This window comes from Hemitrygon akajei, chromosome 17, assembly GCF_048418815.1.
Source record: "Hemitrygon akajei chromosome 17, sHemAka1.3, whole genome shotgun sequence".
Lineage (NCBI taxonomy): Eukaryota > Metazoa > Chordata > Chondrichthyes > Myliobatiformes > Dasyatidae > Hemitrygon > Hemitrygon akajei.
In genome coordinates this window covers 63,410,390-63,433,943 of record NC_133140.1, presented here as the reverse complement: position 1 = coordinate 63,433,943, position 23,554 = coordinate 63,410,390, and the positions used below count along the sequence as shown (strand labels likewise).

General features: G+C 37.1%; 1 long non-coding RNA gene across 1 annotated transcript in view; it reads left to right on the top strand.

Annotated features, from left to right (window-relative positions):
- LOC140740782 (uncharacterized) overlaps positions 1 to 10,549 on the top strand; it is a 177,627-nt gene extending 167,078 nt beyond the window's left edge. The window contains exon 7 of the long non-coding RNA XR_012101928.1: positions 10,535 to 10,549. This is a non-coding gene — a long non-coding RNA (uncharacterized lncRNA). The remainder of the gene's footprint in view (positions 1 to 10,534) is intronic.
- Positions 10,550 to 23,554: the final 13,005 nt, after the last annotated feature.

The window sequence follows — 23,554 nt, the reverse complement described above, 5'->3', positions numbered from 1 at the left end:
TTCAATTAGTGTATTTTGGCCTGTAGACTACAAAGTATAATGAATTTCTAATGGCCAAATTAAACCCTTTGCTCCTACCTCTGGGAGACATTTCCTTTGCTCTTCCCATTTCTTCCTCACTTTGTTGGCTACTGAATGCTCTCTAGATTGCCTCCTTCCCAGTTCTGACAAGAAGTTTCTGATCTGAAATATTAAATATGCTTTGCTTTCTATAAACACTATGATGTCAATGATTTTAATTTCTCAAATTCTGAAGTCAGATCATATCATATCCTCTCCTTATATTTCAAATAGTTTTGTGTGTAAGTATAAGAATCTCAATCTTGAGAATGAATGGAAAGGAGAAATTCCTTAGATACTGTCCGACCTATTAAGTTTTTCTAGCACTTTCTGGTTTGGTTTCAAATGAGGGTTACCTGATTATAAAACACCTATGCTATTACTCCAGGTTATATTAATGAAAGGCATTTGACCATATGTCAGGTCCCTGAATAACTGTAATAGAATTATTGGAAATTTTTTTTGTGTATTTTCTTCAGGAATTTGCTTGAAATTGGTTCAAATTTATCAAGGCACATTGTCAATTAAACTGGAGACTGATGCTTCCAGCTATTCACATGTTAAACAAGTTTACAGAAGCAAGGGTGCGGAATGTTCCATGAGGATCCAAGGGCAGTTTTGGAAGTGAAGTCACTGGGTATATGTAAAGTGGAGTTTAACAGTTTCATGATTAGTAAGGTCATCAAAGGTTGCAGGGAGAAGACAGAAGAATGAGTTTGAAAGGGGTAATAAATTAGCCAAGATGGAATGGCAGAGCAGACTCGATGGGGCAAATGGCATCATTCTGATTCTATGTCCCTATATCCTATAGGCTGATTGTCTTCACTCAATTTTAAAGAAGAAGATAAGAACTTAAGTAAAAGGTGCATGAATCATTCATACTGACCTTGGAAGCTGATCTGCTGCTCAGTATAATGGCTGATCTTTGCCCAGTCCCCACAATCCTGGATTCCTGTGCAGTCCAGAAATATGTCTAAATTAACCTTGAAATGATTAATGATATTAGTGTCTGGGGTAGAGTACACCAAAGATCAACCACTCTCTAAGTGATGAACTTGCACTCTTCTCACTCTTAGGCAGCTGAACACTTATTCTGAGTGCATGCTCCCCATTTCTTAACTCCCACCACCAGCCTCCCAGATTAAATAATAAGGGGGGGGGGGGGGCATTAGAATTCTCCTATCAATTGATTCACAAGAGAACTAAAGCTTTAGTTGATGCCTATCAGGCTTTCACTCCCAATATTAAGTACATCAGTTATGTTGATATACACCCAGTGGCCACTTTAACTGTACACCTGCATGTTAATGCAAATAGCTCATCAGCCAATCATGTGGCAGCAACTCAATGCATCAAATCAAGTAGACATGGTCAAGAGGTTCAGCTGTTGTTCAGACCAAACAGCAGAATGGGGAAGAAATGTGACCTCAGTGACTTTGACCATAGAATGATTGTTGGTACCAGACGGGGTGGTTACAGTATCTCAGAATCTGCTGATCTCTGGGGATTTTCATGCACACCAGTCTCTAGAGTTTATAGAAAATGGTGCAAAAAACAAAAAAAAAATTGTCCAGTGAGAGGCAGCTTTTTAGGTGAAAATGCCTTGTTAATGAGGGAGGTCAAAGGAGAATGGCCAGACAGGTTCAAGCTGACAGGAAGGCAGCAGTAACTCAGATATCCACGCATTACCACAGTGGTGTAAGAAGAGCATCTCTGAAGGCACAACACGTCAACCCTTGATGGTGAGAGGCTACAGCAGCAGATAACCACATACATACACTCATGGCTACTTCGGTAAAGGAGGTACCTAATAAAGTGGCCATTGATTATATGTTGAGAATTTATTTAAACATGAGGAAAGTATTCCTCACTTTTTGTCCAACTTGAGTTTCTGCCATTATCATGTGAGATACATCTCAGTTCTCAGTGTTAATATTTTTAAATTAATTCACCATCTGTACTTTTTCATACTCTTTACCTGTGGTGAATTAAATATACACATTTACCAGCTAAATGTTCAGAAGTATGTTAAATCTTCACAGAAAGGTGAGCCGGCTCAACAAATCAATGTCGGTGTTCAGTCTTGAAATCTGTCATAGTTTCTGGCTGAACCATTAATCCTGGAAATGAATTCTCCAGCTTCACAAATGTAATATCAAAAAAATCTCCCCTGTTCTCCTTCTCCAGTTTTCTTATAGTTAATATGGTATCTGTGGCTTTTTGAGTACTGGAAAAAGTTTTATTCCACGTACTCCATCCAGTCTGGTTATACAGATAATGCCATCCCACATTACTCTAATAGTCAGTGTTCCAACTTTCAATTCTGTCGTCATGTTTATATTTCCTTATTCCAGTAGTATCCTTGTGAATCCATGATGCACAATCTCTAAAGCTGAACTATGGTTTTGATAATGTAGGAACCAAAACAACAGACAGTACTCTAAGTGAAGTTTTATTAAGGTTTTATAAAGGCTTATCTTTGCCTCTTGGCTTTTATATTCTATTCCTCTTGAGATGAAATATAGATTGTAGTAGCTTCTTTCCACAAGCTTATCATTGTGAGGAGCAGCCTTTAATGTTCTATGAAACTGTATCCCTAAGTCTTACTGCTATTCCACAGCATCAACTTTGCTTCCACTTAAAGTATAATTACTGATGTTATTTTTGTACTAAAATTCAATGCTGTTAATTACTAACTGTGAATTCTGTTACAGTTTATCCCATTTTCCCACCTTATCAATGAAGTCTTGAAATTCTCTGTGGTCTTCTAAGGAATTAATTATAACTCTTATATAAGGTCGCTTATATCTCTTATTAATGTCATCTGTAATAATTCCCCTGCCAACTTTTCTGGAAACGTCCATGTACACTACTTCCATTGTATTCCCTTCGTCTACCATACCTTTACCCTTCTCAAAGAATTCTATGTCGTTTGTCAAGCATGGATATGACTTTTGAGATGTATTCCACATTGGCTGCACTCCAGTTCTTTAGCACACATCTAGGAACCCATCTATAAACAAGTATTAGAGGAGTTATAAGCTACATCTTTCAGTACAAAATAAATGATTTATAAACATGGCAGGCTCCTTCTGAGTCTGCAGACTGGCACTGTCAAGTTTTCTATTCTCAGCTTTGAGTTTAACAACATCTATCTTTAACCATTCAGACCTATATTACCATAATTAACAAACAGATAATTATCTTTGTTGAGCAAGTAATAATCTCTCCCAACTCATTGGTACCAATCTTCTAAGCTTGTGCACTAGGATTTTTATCTCAAGAGTGCAAAGTATCCATGGAGAAATACTCTAATATTTTAGAAACAGAATCACAATCTGGTTTATTATCATTGACATATCTCATAAAATTTATTGTTTTGCGGCATCAGCACAGTAAAAAAATTACTATAAATTACAATAAGAATATTAAGAAATCAATAAAAAGTGCAAAAAGAGAGAAAATAGTGAGGTAGTGTTAATGGGTCATTCAGAAATCTGATGGTGGAAGGGAAGAAGCTGTTCCTAAAGTATTGAGTGTGCGTCTGCAGGTTTCTGTACCTCATCCTTGATGGTAGTAATGAGAAGAGAGCACGTCCTGGATGCTGAGCTGTGTCCTTCATGATGGATAGGAGGCATCTCTTTTGAATATGTCCATAATGGTATGGAAGCTAGTGGAGCTGGCTGGGTTTACAATCCTGTGCTGATTTTGCTGATCCTGTGCATTGGCACCTCAATATCAGACAGCAATGCAACCAGTCAGAACGGTCTCCATGGTATATCTGTAGAAACTTGCTAGAGTCTTTGATGATATACCAAATCTCCTCAAACTCCAAATGAAATTTAGTCACTGGTGTGCCTTCTCCAAAATTGCAGCAATATGCTGGGCCCAGGATAGAGATGTTGGCATCAAGGAACTTGAAGCTGCTCACCCTTTCCACTGCCGACTTCTTGATGAGAACTGCTGCTTGTTCTCCTGATTTCCTCTTCCTGAAGTTCACAATTATCTCCTTGATGTCCTGGGGTTGGAGGCCTCCGTGTGCATTTCAGTGGTCCCAAAGGGAAAGGGACTCCTTGTGCTTTTGTTGCTTGCGTTGTCCTGCTGAACATTGCGGACATGCTTTGTTGATGCCAGAATGTGAGGCAACCCTTGCGGGCACAGCCTTAGGTGGCATTGGCTGTTAACAGAATTGGCGCATTCTGAGTGAAACTAAACCTGAGTGCAAGGTTTTTGTTGCAACCCTACTCAACTTGACAACTGATTAAAGCATTCAATTTTAACCCATGGTAAGGTTAACTCAGACCCAAGCCTTTCATGCCTCATTCCGTGTCTTTTTAATTAAACAAAAAATTAAAGCATTCTATTAGAAACTTGGGTATTTTTTAGAACTTTTGTTCCCAGATTAAATTCTGGAGGTGTTTCATTTGTGTGCTGTATTAGCTTGTGGTATTCTGACAGATCAGCCACTATTGATTATTGGATGACATTTGTGATCTCATGTATATATCTAGGATGTTAACAATAAGTGGATCAGAGGGAGTGTTGTGGCCAATGATGTCTATTTGTTTAAGTTTGAGGGAAGAGAGAGAATATGCCAACACTGGCTTCATTCCCAGGCTTTCTGCAAGTTATGATACTGTGATGCTGTGCTTTTTATTGTTGATCAATTAGGACAGAAAATATAAGAGTTTGGATATATGTTTCACGTAACTCTGCCATTTCAATTGATGTGGAAATCTAATTTGCCAGGAACTGGTGAAATGATAAATGATTATCCATTAGAAGGTGAATCACTGTTTCTTACCCATTACTTCTTCTCTTTACTTCTTTAGTAACCCAGCCGTCTGATTTCCACCACCTCATTTTCTTTTCCAGAAATGTACGTCTTTGGTTCAGCTTTCCTCTGTAGGCTATATTAATGCCTCTTATTTTCTATTCTGTTTTCTCTTGGCATCATCATCATTAACAGAATAAGACAAGTAGACTTCCATGCCAATAATCAATGTTTTCGGTAATCTTAGTTTCTGAGTTGCTGGTACATATTGTGATGACAAGTTATTGTGTTGTTCGTTTTGTAAAGTAATCTTCAATATTTGTTTCATGATCATATACTGTATGTTGCAGGTCAGAATATTGCAACCTTGTACGTAAATACTACTGTATGTAGAACAACTCAAAAATCCTTTGTCAAAGCAAATTTTAAAACCGTGTTTCAAATTGCATATGATCTGAAGCAGTCTACCAGTTAATAAATTCATGATAAGTCATATTATTGCACATGTTTGGAAATAAATGATGAGAAAACCAACCTCATCTCTGTTGTAATTTATTCACAAGAGCCCAATGATCCATGCTAGCCAATGGCTCTTTATTGCTGCACTTAAGTATTAACCTACTATTTAAGAAATGTATTATGTTGCTACAGTGTATCATCTAAATAGATTTTTTAAGTAATAATAATGGGAATATAGTGTAATTGCAATCACAATCTATAGTTTAATTTCTGTCATAAATCCGTGACTGGCAATTGCCGCCTGGAAATGCTAATTCTTATTTAATTAAACAAATGCCTCTGTGGGTGGCCCAGTAGATCAGTGTGTCAGGCTGGCTCTCCATGGACCAGGACATCTGGGTTTGAGTCCCTGCCTTGGTTACTGTTTCCCCAAATGGTAAGACAATGATACGTTAGGATAGAAGAGAAAGCAGCTGAGATTCCACCCCCATCCCACTGATAGCTGACCACACAGCAGTATAATTGGGCTTTATAGAGATGACCACAAGACTCTGTATAAAAAAAAATAAATATACTTGTAGAAGTTTTAAAATAAATATTCCAATCTGTAACAAGTGGACTTTTGACTTAACTTAAGAAAGAAGCTTTATATTTAAGTTTATAAATAAAAACGTCATCAGATAGGAAGATCACATTCTTTGCAATCCAATAGACATGAAAAAGAACTAACTTTAGTCTTTTCAGCATGCGGGCTTGGATTACATATTTTTATGTAATATATCAGAAAAGCATATTTAGTGACTTGAATAAACCATGTTGGATTGAGAGACACTTTTGACAGATTTGTAGACTTCTGCATGATTTATAGAAAACCAACAAGACTGGTATAGGAGAAGACAGCCAATATTTCAGCACCAAGTTTACTTCAGCCATTATATCAGTACTACTGTCAAACTGCCACAAGGAGACACAGAAAGTAGCTTTTAAAACTAATACGCAATTTTATTGAAATACCTACCTACAACATTGCAGGTTTATTTACTCCAATCTTGTGACTGGTTTTGAATATCCTTTATGAGCATAATTTTAGAATGAAGGGTTATATTTATTTCCTCTGCCAGCCACACTGATCACAAACTAAAGCAAAACTGTGGAATGAGCTAATGAAATAAAGACTGACTACAACCAGGAAAAGACAACAGTTCAGGAACATTGCTGGCCTAAAATTGCCAAAGACTGAATTTCTGATGAGGAAAATCAACTTATATTTGACTACTCAGCAACCACCTAATTTAAGCCTGCTGAAAAGCGATTTTCTTCATAAACTGAGAACCACACAGACCAGATATCTGCCTTCCATAAAAATAACATACCAGTTACAAAGGCTTCATTAAATAAATCTCTACAGGGCTTCATCAAAAAAATCTACTGGAGGTTTAATGTGTAAGTGTATTAATTGTGAAAACTGAAATAGATTGACAGATGTAAATACATTTCACTTGAAAACTTATACCAATTGATGCATTTTAGAGTTTATATTAGAATATAAATGCATAACAGTTTATCTGTAACTTTGACATACTTTGTTTAAAGTTGCACTGCTCTGTGATTTTTAAAGTTTTTTTGTGTATATGAACACATTTCAATATACTATTATGACTATTGTGACAAGATTTATCTGGACATGTAACCAATTATTTCATAGCTTATTGTTTTCCTAATTTATACAAATAAAATTAAGATGATATGAAAGTGTACATTAGCAAATATTCATTATTTAAATTATAGCAGTCATTGCATGCAAAATATTTTGATTACATGGTTATGAGAAAAAAATTCTTTCTAAATCTAAGTGATTAGAGAATGGGCACTACAGAATCATATGCACTAACTTTTCTAGTTGAATAAAAGACATCATTTTACAAGTAAGATCTAGAATTGAGGATCTTAAAGCACACCTCAGTCACTTGCAGTAAACCCATATAAAAGGGTTGGAGAAATTTGATGCAAACTTTCATCGCTTTGTAACTTGGCACTACAAAGACAAGTCATGAATCAGGCTATTCCTCTTTTTAACCTTAGGCGTTCCACATTATCTGCAAAAAGGAGAGAAAATGTAATGTTTATTTACTAGTTTACAATTCTATTTCCATTCTTTGTCCCTTTGCAAGTCCTCTGCTAAACTGTGCAAGATTTAGGTTGAGGGAGAGCAGAGGTGATTATGAAAGCTTCCACATCTGAAACCTGCCTGCATACTGCATGAGATGTATGCCGACTAAATCCTTGACTCCAGTGACAATTTTTAATGGGGAGGTGAAATACTGCAAGAAAGTAACGGGAATGGAAGGCTTGGAGTGAACCCTTCATGGGAGGAGTAAAGTTGTCAAGTTCATTGGAAATTTGCCCCAGCAAAACGCTCAGTATTAAAAGTTACCAATTTCTGTCATACATTGGGTTTACTTGCTCAGTGGAATTACTCATTTGTAATCAAGAGCAACACTGAAATTATTTTCAAAGAGATTTGCCGGCACAAAGGGCTGAAGAGAGCATTTCAGACTTTGGATTGAATAGCTCGTGGAGGGTGTATAACACTGGCACCTCCACTGTGTCCAGATGAATTGGTTGTCTCCATAAGCCGGTGATATCATTGTCTCATGATACTTTACTACTGAGCAGTGCCCTCTCTGGCCTTCTGACCTGCAGGAAATCAGAGTGGTACGGCACTAAGTGATTCCTACTTCTGTTGTGAAATCCCCAACTGCTACGGTTTTCCGTTACGGTCTTGAGGGAACTGAATTGACTATCTGGCTCGGACTTCAGTCGCTTCACTGCCATAGTAACATTGCAATGTAAATTTGGCATAAGAGACATCTAGCGGTAATGGTTATGTCATGTCTCGGGGTTTTTAATTTGTTTTGCACCTCTCGTTGCTGAACTCCAGTTAAACATAATTGCTTAAGCATTTGAATGAAATTGCAGCAGTTATAACAGGAATGGAATAATTAGGTGAGAAGAGAATGAAAAGTTTAATCTTGTTCCTCCATTTAAACTCTAATTAAAGATGCTTGATTGAACATTGAAAACAGTCTACAATGGGCACATCATTTTGTTAATAAGATAATAAGCTTCAAATTTAACACTGTATTGAGTATATTGGGACAATATACATTACAGAAAATTATTATTAAACTTATTTGCGCTCATTGTGGTTATCCCAGCCAAATGCCATACCATATGCACTTTAAGGCAGGGCACTTATAAAGTTGTATTTCACTTTAATAACATAAATCAATATAGTTTTTAACCATTCTGTATAAGATGGACCCAAAATTGCATGCCATGTCGTTTCATTGGGCCTACCTTTTTTCATTGTACTGATGAGCACAAAGTCTCTTAGACCGTTTTATTTTATGTTACCCGCCTGATAGATGCATCATAAATCAGGAAAACTGACTCACACATTGGACACCGCCCCAGACTAAGCATGGAGTAGTGGCAGAGAAAAGGTGTTTCTCTTGGAGATAAAACTTCTCCTCTTCGAAGACGATTCTTCCAGCCTTGGGAGGCTGGCATGCCTCCTTTCTCTTGGGGCACCAATTGCCGCAGGTATATTGAGAACTAGTCCAAAGTTAGGAGCAAGACATTGTGGTTTAACAAGCCATATCCCTACTTCTGTCATCTGTATGCCTATAATGGACAAGGGCTCTAGAGTTTGAAAGAAAACTTTAAACTTTGAAGCAATGGTAGAGTCCTGATATGAAGAAATCTCCATATTTTATTTTCCCACTGAATTTATATTAGACTATTGATATAATAATCTGTGGAATCTCAGCAAATAACTTATCTGGGTTAGTTTCTATGACAAACAATTATCAACAAAAGTACAACACTTCTATTGACGTTGATATCAGAACCTTCACTTATCAAAAACATTCCCGCTGTTCCTCAGTTTGGGTTCTGCCAGATCTCAATGCAACTTTGGTCCTAGCAAGGAAAAATAGCTAAATTCCAAAGTTTTGAGTGACTGCTTTGATAAAAATGTAGCATTTGAGTCTGACAACAATAAAACAGATTTAATAGGAAACAAAGATAAAATACTCCTCTGGCCTCAGTCACAACAACATAAGGTGGTTTGTTGGAATTTAGTCATCCCAGTCCCATTAGATCATGACAGGAATTCCTCTTGGGTCAACTCCCTGGACCCAAGTATCTTTAGCTGTTCATGAATCACCTTCCCTTTCTCACAAAGTTAAAAATGGGGATGCTTGTTCATAATTGTAGTGTACAGTAACATTCTCAACACCTCAACAACCTAGCAGTCCAAACATGCATGCAGCAAGACCAGGACAGCATACAATTTCTATTACTCCTTCTGCAGAAGAATAAGACATTTCAAAAACAAGACAGAGCAAGAAAAGTGACCAGAAACTTAACAGGATCAGCCTTACAAAGATTGTGCCTGCAAGAGCAGGGAAGACTCATCTCCTGACTCTCTAAAACCTTTCTGGCAAGGTCAGAAGCATAAAGGAACGCTCCCCAGTTGCCTGGATATGCGCAGCTCCCACAGCACTCAGGAAGCTTGGCACCGTCCGTGAAACACACTCAGTTTGTTTTCATGACAAAAGGGGCTTCAGCATCTCTATGAAGTTATGTGTGCAATCCCTCATAATCCCTCAACTCTGACACCAAGGGTAACACCACTGGCCTAACTGGTAGGTTTCCCTCTCCAGCATGCACTGGGCTGACTTGGAATTATAGCACTGTTCCTTCACGATGCTGGAAATCGCTGCCCAACAGCATTGTAGGGGAGTACTCACATCATAAGGACCAACCACCAGCTTCTCATTGGGAGGGAGGAATGTTTTCAGTCTTTATTTATTATTACTTTTTTGCATTTGTGCAGTTTGTCTTCTTTTGCATATTGGTTGTTTGCCTGTCTTTGCATTGGTTTTGCATTGATTCTATCGTATTTCTTTGTTCACCTGATAAAATAAGTCTCAAGGTAGTATCTGGTGACATATCAATACTTTGCTAATAAATTTACTTTGAAGTTTGAAATGCTGTCCTTGGTAGAGGACCATATCTCATCTCTGAATAAAGTGGAACCATGTAAAATATTTGATATTAATTAATTTGACTCTTTTTGTGAATCAGAACACAGAGCATGTTTTGCTGGAGTTATGTTTCTCAATAAGCAGGACTGATTTTTTTTTGCCTGACTTAATGATGTCTTCATTTCAGACAAATTGTCAGCACTGACACTGGAGAACGGTGAGGATTTGCTCGTTTCTCAACTCTTTGACTTTCAACTCACTGCTCACGGTGCTCTACCAGAAGGGGTAGTTTGATCTGAACAGGAGGTAACTCCCACTTCCCCTCCTCTCAAACGCACACTGCTGGACTCTAAGATGAGAGAAAGTTTATGGCACAAATATCATCAGCTGAGCTACAAAACGTTGTCTTCCTAGCAGGAATCATGGACGGTTTTGTATAGGATAATTTAAAATGAGTTGGTATTACCATGGCTGATCTGACATTGTAAAATACCCTGGGTTGCCTGAATTTAGTCTATGCTGTCAACATTGCAAAGTATAATTTAAAGGAGAAGGTAGCATCAAACTTCGCTGACAGCTCAATTTACTAAGCAGCCTTATGAATAACATTTGACAGGAAGGGTCAGATGCTATGCAAATTGTTTCTCCCTCCTCAATTTATATTCTTACCACTTGAACCTCTCCCTCGCCTCTTAACCAGAGAGAGAGAAAAAAGTTTTCTCCCGAGAACCATAACCCTTCTCCCCTTCTGGTGCTGGTCCAGCGAGGGAGAATGGGCAGTCAAATTGACAGGCAGGATTGTCTGTTTTTGAACCAAACAGATGGTGAAATTTAGATGACAGGCAATGGCTGACTTTGAAGTAATTGGAGATAATTTATGTTTTGAGCTTAAGATTGACCACTGTCACAAGGCGAAGGTTAATATGTAAACGATTTTAAATTATCACATTTCATCCCTCGTTCCTTAATCCTACCTTTAGGCTATTTATGTTGCTTTTGTTCTGGGCTCGTTGTGTTTGTTGGCTTTTATAAAATGAATAAACAAAACAAAACCATAAAGCCTCACCAAGTGCTCCCTGACTTTTATCGATGTGCACAAGATGAAGCAAAAAAAAATCACTCAGTCTATCTTTTTATTTTTACTTTGCTTTAATCTTATTTGATGATGTCTCAACAGGCCAGGACATGCTTTCATAGATAGCAATTTCACTGCGCCATATGTGTCTCTCGCAAGATAGCATAGCAAAATGAGACTTGGCAGGAAGGGAACTAAACACATCGACCAGAACAGAGAAAAAAATATTTACTTAACCCCCTAATACCTGGAGTATGATTCCTATATTGTACCAACATTCAAGTCAAGGTTACAGTAATTAATGCATTTGGTCTACACTAGAATGTATAATTTAAAAAGAAAATTTGCATCCTTTTCATAGTTCTTTTACTATGGAATGACTACATGGAATTTAGAATTGGAAGAGGGTTTGAGTGTTCTATTATTAATTTAGAACAAGTCCTACATTGAGTGGTACTGTGTGTGCTGAGGGAATTCACCATTCAAAGAGTTACTGTGCACGTACGACGAGAAAAAAAATCCCAAGGCTTGCTCTTTGTACAATAGAAAGATTGCTGGAATAGAATGTTTAAATTCATGACTCAATTTCTTTTAGTTTGAGTTCAAAAACGCACATTTAGTGAATAAGCAAAAACATAAATGAAAATGGCCTCTGCCACTGAAAGCTGATAGTGTAGCAGGTGTTGCTAGGAAAATGAATTCTTTAACCCATTATCTATAAAACCCTGAATAAAGATGAAAAATACCATGTTTGTATGAAAATGCTTATGGAAAACTTAAAAATGGAGACTATAAAAATAACATAATTTTAAATTTCTTGCAATATAAAGTAATGGTAACCATACAGAATCATACCGTTGTGTTAGACTTGGAAAGGACAAAAATGAAGATATGTTACCAAATATCCAGAGAATACTCTACAAAAGTAAGTAGTAAATAACTTGAAAAACCAGCTCGTTTTTACAGTCCATTTTTTATCCCTCTTAAATACTGGAAAAAATAATTTCTAACTACATTTCTATCGTAATGTGTGAAAATCATCAGGTCAATTTATTGCCAAAAGGCTCTCCCTTAAAAATTGGTGTGATTATTTCAACATAAAATATCTGAAGTGATCAGAGAGGAATGCAATCTTGAGCAAACCACTGTTCATTTTTAATGCACTGGCAGATAACTCCAACACACTATTTGCAACAAAAACAAATGTGCATGCATTAAGGTCACTTTCTGTTTGATTTATTTTTATCAGTCCAATGTTACTTTTATCTGAAAGTATTATGGTTCTTAATGTATTTGTTAACTGTTCCTCACAAATTATTAAATGTTAATTTCTGAATGACAAAGACATCTAAATTGCACTTTAGTTTTATATTCAGTTTATTTCATTCTGAACATTCAAATTGGGCAACAGAAGAAGTTGGAACATGCAGCTACAGTATGTTAGTAACTGCTACATCGCACAGTAAAAACATATACAGTATGTCTGTTTCTGTTATAATCCCAATGAACATCACAGTAAAATCTACACTAATCATACCAAAATTTATTACACAAACGAATGAAAGTCCTTCTTGCATTGGTATGAGATCATTTGTTACAATTATCTTGGAAGCATAGGAAATTAAATTGTTTTTATTCATTGAAAAACTCATTATCAAAAATGTAACTTTGAATATAAAATAGATGCACTTAAGTAAAAATGAAAGTAACATTGTGTTTAATATGAAAAAGTGATCTTATTTGTATTTTGTTAATATGAAAACCTTTAATTGTATTAAAACTCAAATGATAATATTTCCATGCTAAATTGGAAAAAAAGTCATTCTTGGTAAATTATTAGATTAGGTGGATAATGTCAAAGTAAGTGGAAAATAATTAAACCTTCTTTTAAAAAAATATTGCCAAGTCTTTTATTTAATTTCAGGATTAATCAATTTTCACTCTGAATGAAGTCATACAAATAAATTCATATATTAACCAATTAATTGGAATAATACAAAGAAAAATAACTACAATCTTGAAACGAAAATTATTTTATGCCATTTCAGAAATCTAGTTAATGTGAAGAAAATTGTTAAATCCATGCCTCTTTCAGATTTTGGAGCATTGGTCATAGCTTGTTTAATATAATTTAGTGTTTGATAACTTCCTGAATGTCTAAGGTGAAATATACACTTTCTAAATGCACAGAAATCTTTTATTTAGGGAAATACAGCCCCAGCAATGTTGGGAAGTTGCAAATTATGTTGTATGAGTGAAAGTCATTAAAAAGCCATTAAAAAGGTTTTTGTTAAATGCTTTATGTGATCCCAACCAGCCACAGTGGACAGTTTGTAAATGTAAACAATTTCATTTCTGTTGAAAGCCTTTTGACATATTGTGCAAAATTGCTCAGCATCTTAAACCTTGCTATATTTTTAAGTGTTAAATAATGCTTTCAAGGGATGAGTATTTATCTGATTGTAACTTGAACCCAGGGGCTCTGCTCAGTGGTTAGCACTTAACCATTCATACACTGTCAACACGGAATGTCCAGTATCGTACAGCCTATCCTATCAAGTTTATCGTCCATTTTATCAGGGGCTAATGGTCATCGGACAGGTCTTGCTTTTCCCTGGTGGCTTGACATTAGCAACTAGTCTTGTTTAAGTACCGGAGAGCTGCCGATGGTGAATACAGAAGCCAATACCTGTTTCTCAATAAGTAGTAATTTAGCTCATGATTAAATGCAGCCTTGCTGACATACTCAAGTAGCAAAATGTTCCAAAGGGACCTGCCCTCACCTCTGAGACCAACAGACAGGAGAAGGATCAATGTCCAACAACAAGGGAAACAATTGCATCTTTCTGTCTGTCTATTCTTAAATGATGAAGACGAACTGCTAAAATGACAAAAGGAGATTGTCACTTAGTTGGCAAACACCGCATTATTTTGTGTCCTTTAATTATTCTCACGATTTAATTTCAATTAGTTATTTTCAACGCATTGAACGGCGAAAAGCAATTGAAATGGTCATTTTCTGCAATTATATTTCAAAATGCTTTTTGCTGTGAATGTTATTAATGTAATGTCAGGTTTGGTGTTGGGTTCTTCAGTGACAGAGTTGATAATTCACAATCAAAAGCTGACACACTAATAATATTTAATGATTTTTATGTTTTGATCTTATTTAATGTAAACCAAGTGTTAAGCCTTTTAAGTTTTAAACTACAAGCGATACCAACAAAAGCAATTCCCGATTTTAGACACAAATAGTACCCTTCCAATTTGGAGTGCTTTTATTCTGTGTTTCTTTTTAAATAGTTGATGTCCCAGCTCATCTTCATAGGCAAACAATTCATTATTCCATCAGCCCGCAAATACATTTACTAATCCTTTATTTTACATTCAATTATCAATGTATAATAAAAGGGAAAGCATTCGTTCTTTTGTTACCAATACTAAGCCTATTTTTCTTTATATCTTGAAGTATTTCACTTCAAAATGCTAAACTGGAACATAAATGGCATTAAAATGACTTACACTACTAAATGTGTTTAATTGCCTGCGTATATATGCTTTATGACAGTGAAGGTTTCCACGAAGCAGTGTAGGCTGCATTGTGTCAGAGGTGTAACAATATGCTCTGGTAGCTGCAGTGCAACTTTCAGGGTCTGAAGCAAGACACAAAGAGATAGCCATGACTCTGGGAAATAAATAAAACATGCAAACACAGCCCTGACCCCCAGCTGTGATTGAATTTGCAGTGGTCATTTCCCAAATGTCCGCTGACAAAGCCACCCATCAGCTTTCGTCACACTGCTGCTTAATGCAAGGATCTTCCCACTGATACTGATCTCTTGGTCTGCCAATCAAGCCCACTTTAATTAGTTAAAAACTGTATGAATTCAATCATCAGCACAAAAGTGTCTCAACAAGCAAATTCTTTGATACTGCTTAATATATTCTGCCTGGAGGTTCTCTTGGATAAGGCAAAGCATAACCTATTAATAACAGTTTTTGAAGATATAATAAATTTGTATGATTCTTGTGCATTCTAGTTAAAATTAGGACAGCCTCAATATTGAAAGGTTCATCCAATGAATCTTTGTTCACATCCTACATTTGAAATAAAATAAAAATTATTTGTTATTTTTTGTTGCTTCATGATTAAAGATTTTTATCAGCATTCATATTTAGTTAATAAAATGTTTGATTGATGAATCTTTATAAATTGTCAGTTCCTGGTGTTGCCTTAAGTTCTAATAATTGTTCTAACACAAATTTGTCTCCAAGGGGGAGAAAACAGTGTGAACACTGGACAGGATATGAGTATGCTAATAGTGTGCTTGGATTATCATAAACCAGAAAATCATTTCACCTTCCAATATATGTTCCTTTTTTATCATTTTAATCAATGTGTTACTTTGCTTTTAATTAGTCCTTAATTAAACCTTTTAAACACGATAGTCATAGATGAGTTTCAGGTGCATATTGAATTCTGAGGCTGTAAGGCCACCCTTTGCCACTGGTTAGGCATAAGTTGTGAGGGTAAAAATACATTGTTAAATTTATAACATTGATGAGGAATGAAGATTGCAAGGCCTTCTTCAGTTAACACAGCTTTCCAGGCTGGATTCTCTCCTTCTGCGTCAATCACAAATTTTATTTTAACTCTCATGCCATCCAAACTGAAAGGGCGAGGAAACAGAGTCTATGGAAACATGCACTTTGGAAGAAAGGAATGAGAAGAAGGACCTGTTCGCATTTAGGAATGGAAAAAAAAGCAAAACTGTAGTTTAAAAATTGCTAACAATTGTAAATAAAGTTAATGTTAAAATTACCTTGTTCCTACTGCTCTTTTATGCAAACATTATTTAGTTCACCAGCTGCATTTATACCTGCGACAATGAATCAGTTTCAATTATATCTTTTTAGTTGCTGCTAGTTTTCTCACCTTGCAATGCAAGCTTATAAACAAAACAGAAATCTGCCCAAAGGGAAGTCCAATTTAGAACTAAATAATTCCTTAAGATCTAACAGATGTTATTTAAATTAGGTCAGTGGTAATATATTTAAATTTGATGCTGCCTATATTTGAAAAAATAATCTGCCCAGAATCTAATTTTTTCTGGTATTCAATGAATTTACCAAGCTTAAGTTAATGGCAATATAAAGCAATACTTCCCTACCCAGTGTTTTACATGTGCTAAGATACCTTTGAATGAATGTCATCTTATTTTACCTTTGCTGCAGTCGATCGATGCTTCATTAGGCTGAATTGTCTTTTACCCATGCAACCTTGAAACAGTGGCTTAATTACCTCTGTGTTAGGCAGAAACCTTCCGAAAACAGGGCAGTTACATCTCAACAGTCTAGGCAAGTGCATCATCTGTGATCTAAAAGGGAAAAAAGGGAGGAGGCAGGATAGTTATAAAAAGGAGACCCGTGGGTTAGGGGGCAAGGTTCAAGTCCAAACTGCCAGGCTATTGAGTAGCTTTTATAAAGCAATTCTGCACTTAGCTTTATCGCCTCTCTCGCTGCTCTCCATGGCTACTTTCTTATGTTTAAACCGAGGAAGCCGAAATAAAGCCTGGAAGGAATTAAGTATATAAAATATATATGAATACACCATATGTAAGCAAGCAAAAGCAAATATTGTAGACATTAAATGGTTTGTAAATAGACCTTTTTTTTTGAAAAAGCACTGGAGAACAATATAATGTTGGTGTCTGTATTTTGATTTTGAAAAATGGGATGCCGGATCTGTGAGATATTTCTGTTCTTCTGGGAGTAATGTCATTCCAACTTTTGACATTTTTTACCCTATTTAAATGGTTTTGACAAGCAGGCACATTTCTGGCCCTGCCTTCTGAAGGAGACTTAAACCAAAAAGCTTCTCCCTCCCCCAGCCCCCACATTCACACAATACAGCTGTGTGCAGCATCGTGTGTCTTTGAAAACCCAAGTTCCCCTACTGCATTACATGAGTGCAATAAATAACAACACCTAACTAATATGGATTACACCCCAGTTTGTTAATCTGTGCCCTCACAACTGCAAGGCTTCATCATCAAGCAAACATGACGTCATCATATTAAGCTAAAATAACAATTGAGCATGAGAGACAGAGCTGGCATATTACAACCCATCCAAGTGGATCACCAAGCCAGATTGGGAACAATCCCTGCTCAAATTGTCATCTCAACACACTGTGTGTTAGCAGCCTGCTGCAATTTTCCACCAGTCTCCACATCCATTGAAAGCTGTAATAATGTTTCACTCAGCCAAGGAATGAGACTATAAAAGGGTATATACAGTACCTTGTTGGTCCTAATGTAGTCTCCTGCCAAAAGGGGGAACTGGAAGGACTCCGATTAATCCTGACCAATGATTGAGGTTAGTAATATCTTTCTTAATTTTAATTTTTCTAGGGAAAATGTATATGTTATCATGAAAGTTAGGCAAAGAAAATATAAATATACATATGGTCTGAAAATGTTTTACTTTAATAAATAACCACTAATATTCACATCACAAAGCACAATTTATTTTCTTAAAAGGAACTATTGCATAGTTTGTGATGTTGGGGAATATGGCTAAATGGGAGGTACAAGTGACACTTTGCCAAAGTATCAAGTTTCTAATTTTCTCTTATATTCATAGAATTGGTCAGGAAAACATATTATTGCATAGGATCAAATAAAACCTGCAGACAGTAGCTTTTCACTTTCACTCTCTCTCTCTCTCTCTCTCTCTCTCTCTCTGTCTCTCTCTCTTTCTTTTTCTCTCTCCCCTGTCTCCCTCCCTCTCTTCCCCACTTGCTCTCATTCTCTCTTTCCCCCATCTCTCTGCCCTTGCCTCCTTCCGCCTTCTCAGTCCTCCCCCCAGTAGCCCCACCATACATACACACACACACCCCTCTTGTGTGAGATCTGTAAAACAGCAACTCATATTCCTACAGAATCTTCTAATCCTTGTTTCAAAATGCTGCTCATTTCTCTGCTCAAAGTTGCCTCTTCCTGTGCTCATATACAGTTTTACTTCCCTATCATTTGTAATATATAAGATAAAAATTCAGTGAACCTAAACTGAGCTTGTGGATTCATCATCACACACCAGGCCTGCACCATTTTGAGGGGGCTTGATTTATGCAGATCCTACAGTCACGAGCACAGTGTCATTAATAGTATTGTTGCCCTGCTATCTCCCATCAACAATCTCTGCCTTGCAAATGAAATCAGGGTGATATCCTTCCCAGCAGCAATACAAAACACACAAATATGCTACACACAAACAAACACTTGAAAGGCCTTCCACAGGCTTCAGTCTCACACCAAATAACAATAGCGATTTCATTTCTCTTTCTATTTTTCTATATTTTAACAGAGTTCAGTAAAGGCTTAATCATCAAGGGAGAAGAGATGTTAGGAAGAAATAGCGGGTTGGTGGAAAATGATTTCCCTTACATTCATTTTCCACAATCTCTATATAATTACTATAAGCCATGCTCATATACGTTAGTGCTCTTCAAGCTTGTCACTCATTAATCATATGACCTTTCTAGCCTTGGTTAATGACCTTGGAGGAATATATCAGCCAGTGATGGCTGAAGCTGTAGAATGAAATTGTTTCTGTAAGTGCTGATGGTCATTCCTGACAATTTATACTTCACCACGGGCCTGGGGGCCACGGGTGCACAGAAATCATTTTAGGCCTTATTTATTTAATTTTCTTTCTATATTGCTTTTATGTTGCCATATTTCCTAATTAATCGGTTCCTATTTTCATTCAAGTGTAACTGAGACAAAATTTTTAAATTTTCATATTTAATATCTTTCATCACAATAAACATGACTCAGATCAATTTGACTGTTTTCAGTGTGAGATGCTATTCTCATTTCACTTCTCTTGAACTTAATTTATATAATACAGTACAAATGATCATATAATTGCCAGATACTGTATTTTTTATTTTCCACTGGCCAGGCTCCTAAGCATTCAGATTTATAGCCAAACAGTTTTAATATTATGAATGTTACTCATGAGCCCTAAGCTGCTTAGATGCCATGTGAAACGAGGACAAGTAAAGTTATCTGTTTTGAGTGCTAACAGAAGCCTTGTGCATACAGATACATATTAGAATGTACTTTATGTCTATGTATATGTGGAATAAAGTTGAATGTTATCTCATAAGTGTAGGATAATATCCAACCATGCATAATTAATTCATTGGTTGGCAGCTTCCTAGTGGTTTGGTAGGTAAATGCACGACATAGCCTAGTGTGACACCAGGCAACCCCAAGATCTCAGCCATTTCCCCTCAAGCAGCAGTTTAACCAATGCCCCTGGATTAAAGCTAAGAAAAATAACTTGGGCATCCCATTCTTGGTCAAAAATTTTACAGACTTTTTACATACATACTTGCAGAAATTGTGTGGGTTTTGTTTGAAAGTAGTTTTACACTTAATTGTGATGACGCGTTCAGCTGAATGGCAAATTATACTTTGCTATCTCTGATGAGAGTTGAAGAATTGCTATTTTTTGTCAGCTATAAGAGTATGCTTGACTGCACCAAGACTTGGAATGCCAAGGAGAGGTCAGAATTTAGGAAGAATTGCATTGCTGACTTGCTGGGAGTCATGTTGCATGTTACTTCACATCATCCAGAGCTGGTCTACCAATTGATACAACAAATAAACTATATATATTGTGTTGATTATAATAAGTAAATCACATAATTATCCATGATTTAATTTGAAAATGCAACTTTTGCAATTTATAAACACTTTGTGATGCAACAATAATAATAATAGGACAAAAAATATACTTTTAAAATTCCTTCTCAAATGATCAAAAGGATTGCTCACCCAGTAATGCAATGTGTCCTTAATAACTGGCGGTAGGAAGATATATATAATGTATGTATGTTATTTGTTATTTACATTAAAAGTGTAAAACCTATCACTAAAATAGAGATTTTCATTCAATCTCTCAAAAAGGTGTTTTGAAAGAACTTTACAGAGGGAGCTTTGGACAATGAATCAGGAAGTTCAATGGAATGCATTCAATGGGAAAAATAAAGAGAAAGAAAGAACAATGGGATTTACAGAGAAAGAGGAAAGAGAAAATGATTCAAGTAATTAACATTTTAAGAATGTGAATTCACATTTGGTGAGATCATTATTTAGTATCAGATTGAAAAGGACAGGAGTGTATAAAAAGGTTACTAAATATTTGAGTGATAACTGACTCGTGAACAGACTTCTGGTGCTATACCATGGTAGAACAGTGTCTGAAAGGGCTGAGCATCTTGTGGACTGCACTCACACAAGAGATTGTGCAGGGACTGGAAATCCAGAGCAACACACACAAAATGCTGCAGGACCACAGCAGGTCAGGAAGCATCTATGGAAATGAAGAAACAGTCAACATTTTGGGCTGAGACCCTTCTTCAGGACAGGAAAGGAAGGGGGAAGAGGGGAATCCTCCTTCCCCTCCCTGCAGCATTTTATTCTCGCATTTTCTCCCTTCCTTTCAAGTCCTGAAGAAGGGTCTCGGCCTTGAAACTTCGACTGTCTATTCATTTCCATTGGTTCCCGCCTGACCTGCTGAGTTCCTCCAGCGTTTTGTGTGTGTTGTTCTAGATTGCACTTCTGTCATCATTGCAAGTGTTTGTCTGATTTCCATATTATTAGGCAAGTGTGTGGGGTAGGCTTCTCTGTTATCTTTACCACAAAAAGTGGCTATCTTTTCTCTTTTTTACACCACCAATTCAAGGGTATACTTAATTATGAGTATATAGTTTGCAGTAAATCAAACACAGGTAATTCAAAGGCAACACGAGCGAATCTGCAGATGCTGGAAATAATTAAAAACACAAAATGCTGGCAGAACTCAGCAGGCCAGACAGCATCTATGGGAGGAGGTAGTGACGACGTTTCCGGCCGAAACCCTTCATCAGGAGTTGAGGATGAAGGTTTTCATCTCCTGATGAAGGGTTTCGGCCCGAAACGTCGTCACTACCTCCTCCCATAGATGCTGTCTGGTCTGCTGAGTTCTGCCAGCATTTTGTGTTTTTACAGGTAATTCAAACTATAGTAATGTGTAAAATATTTGCCGCAGTTCAATAGCAGATACTGGAAGTGTACAAAAATAATTTGTCCAGCTTTGTTGTAACAACAATCCTACATATAATATGTTTGCTTTTCTGATTTAAAAATTACTTTTGCTTATTGTTTTTGTTTGTGTGAGTTATCTAAAGTAATAGAATAAACTGGTTAATGAATGATTATTCTTCCATCAATAAACTAAACATTTTAATCAACAGTCTTATAATATGTTTCACAATAACAAAAAACGGGGCATCCTTTAATAAACACAAGAGATTCTGCAGATGCTGGAAGTCCAGAGTAACTCATACAAGATGTTGGAGAAACTCAACAGGTCAGGCAGCATCTATGAAAATGAATAAACAATCGGTGTTTTCGACTCAGACCCTTCTTCAAGACAGTAAAGGCAGAAGGACGAAGCCAGAATAAAAAAATAGGGAAGGGAAGAAGTACAAGCTAGAAGTACATAGGTGAGGCCAGGTGAGGTGAAAGATAGGTGGGTGTGGTGAACTACATATACCTGTCTGGACACGCCCCCCCCCCCCCCCCCGGCTGACTGCTCCTGTGGCTCCTCCCACTGACCGTGGCTCCTCCCACAGACCCCGGTATGAAGGCGATTGGGGCCTGAGCCCTGCCCTCAGTCTCCAGGATGTAGCATGGTGGTCAATTGCTGCTTGTTCTTTCTTCCAGTCAATAAGAGCCGATATCTCGCCCCACGTCTCAGAGAGTTATTGATGGTGCATCAGTGGGCAAGGAAGGGAGATTAAGTGAAAAGCTGGGAGGTGGTAGGTAGAATAGGTAAAGATCTGAAGAAGAAGAATTCTGATAGGAGAGGAGAATGTGCCATGGGAGAAAGCGAAGAAGGAGGGACACCATGGGGAGGTGATAGGCTGGTGAGGAGAAGAGAAATGGAAATAGGGGAATTGGGAATGGAAGAAGACGGAAGGGGGGGTGAGAAAAAATTACCAGAAGCTAGAGAAATCAATGTTCATGCTATCAGGTTGTAGGCTACCCGGAGAGCATATGAGAAGTTGCTCCTACAACCTGAGTGTGGCCTCATTGTGGTAGTAGAGGAGGCCATGGGTTGACAAGTCAGATTGGGAATGAGGACTGGAATTAAAATGGCTGGCCAGCAGGAAATCCTGCTTGTTGCTGTTGGAGCAAAGGAGCATCACAAAGTGGTCTCCCAGTCTATGCTGAGTCTCAGCAACACAGAGGAGGCCACTGGATACAGTAGAAGATCCCAACAGACTTGGAGGTGAAGATTGCTTGGGGCTCTGAATGGAGGTGTGGGAGGAGGTGCATAGGCAGCTGTAGCACTTCAGCCACTTGTGAGGTTAAGGTCCAGAGGGAGATTAGTGGGAAGGGATGAATCATGGAGACCATGATTCTTGTGGAAAACAGGGTGGAGGTAAAGATGTGTTTGGTGGTAGCGTCCTGTTGAGGAGGGTAAAAATTGTGGAGAACAATGTCCTTGATCATTGGGTTTCACCTATCACCTTCTAGCTTGTACTCCTTCCCCTTCCCCCCTTATGATTCGGGCTTCTTCCCTCTCCTTTCCAGTCCTGATAAAGGGTCGTGACCCGAAATGTTGACTGTTTATTCGTACCCATAGATCAATTCTTTAGTAATTTCTAACCTAAAAATATGCATTACTTAAGCAAATCTTAACTGTTAAAGACTACATGGAAATTCAAACTACCACAGTAACTTTTTGTTGTGCTTTCAGAGAACTCACAGGAATATGTTTTTCAACATTTTCATATGAATAAATAATGATATATCAATCACACAATTCATCATTGATCTGTACTTCTGCCTCATTTGATTATATGCAAATTAGTCCATTCCATACAAATCTCTTTCCTTGATTTGGACATTTATACTCTGTTTATTACCATTTATATTTCATGTTAAACAGAAGGAATAGTTCCAAATATCTTTTGTAAGTATCTTGCTTTCGCTTCCGATATATTACACTGATGTGGATCTCCTGTGACCATAGTTACGGTTAATCAGATGAATCAGTATATCATCTAGC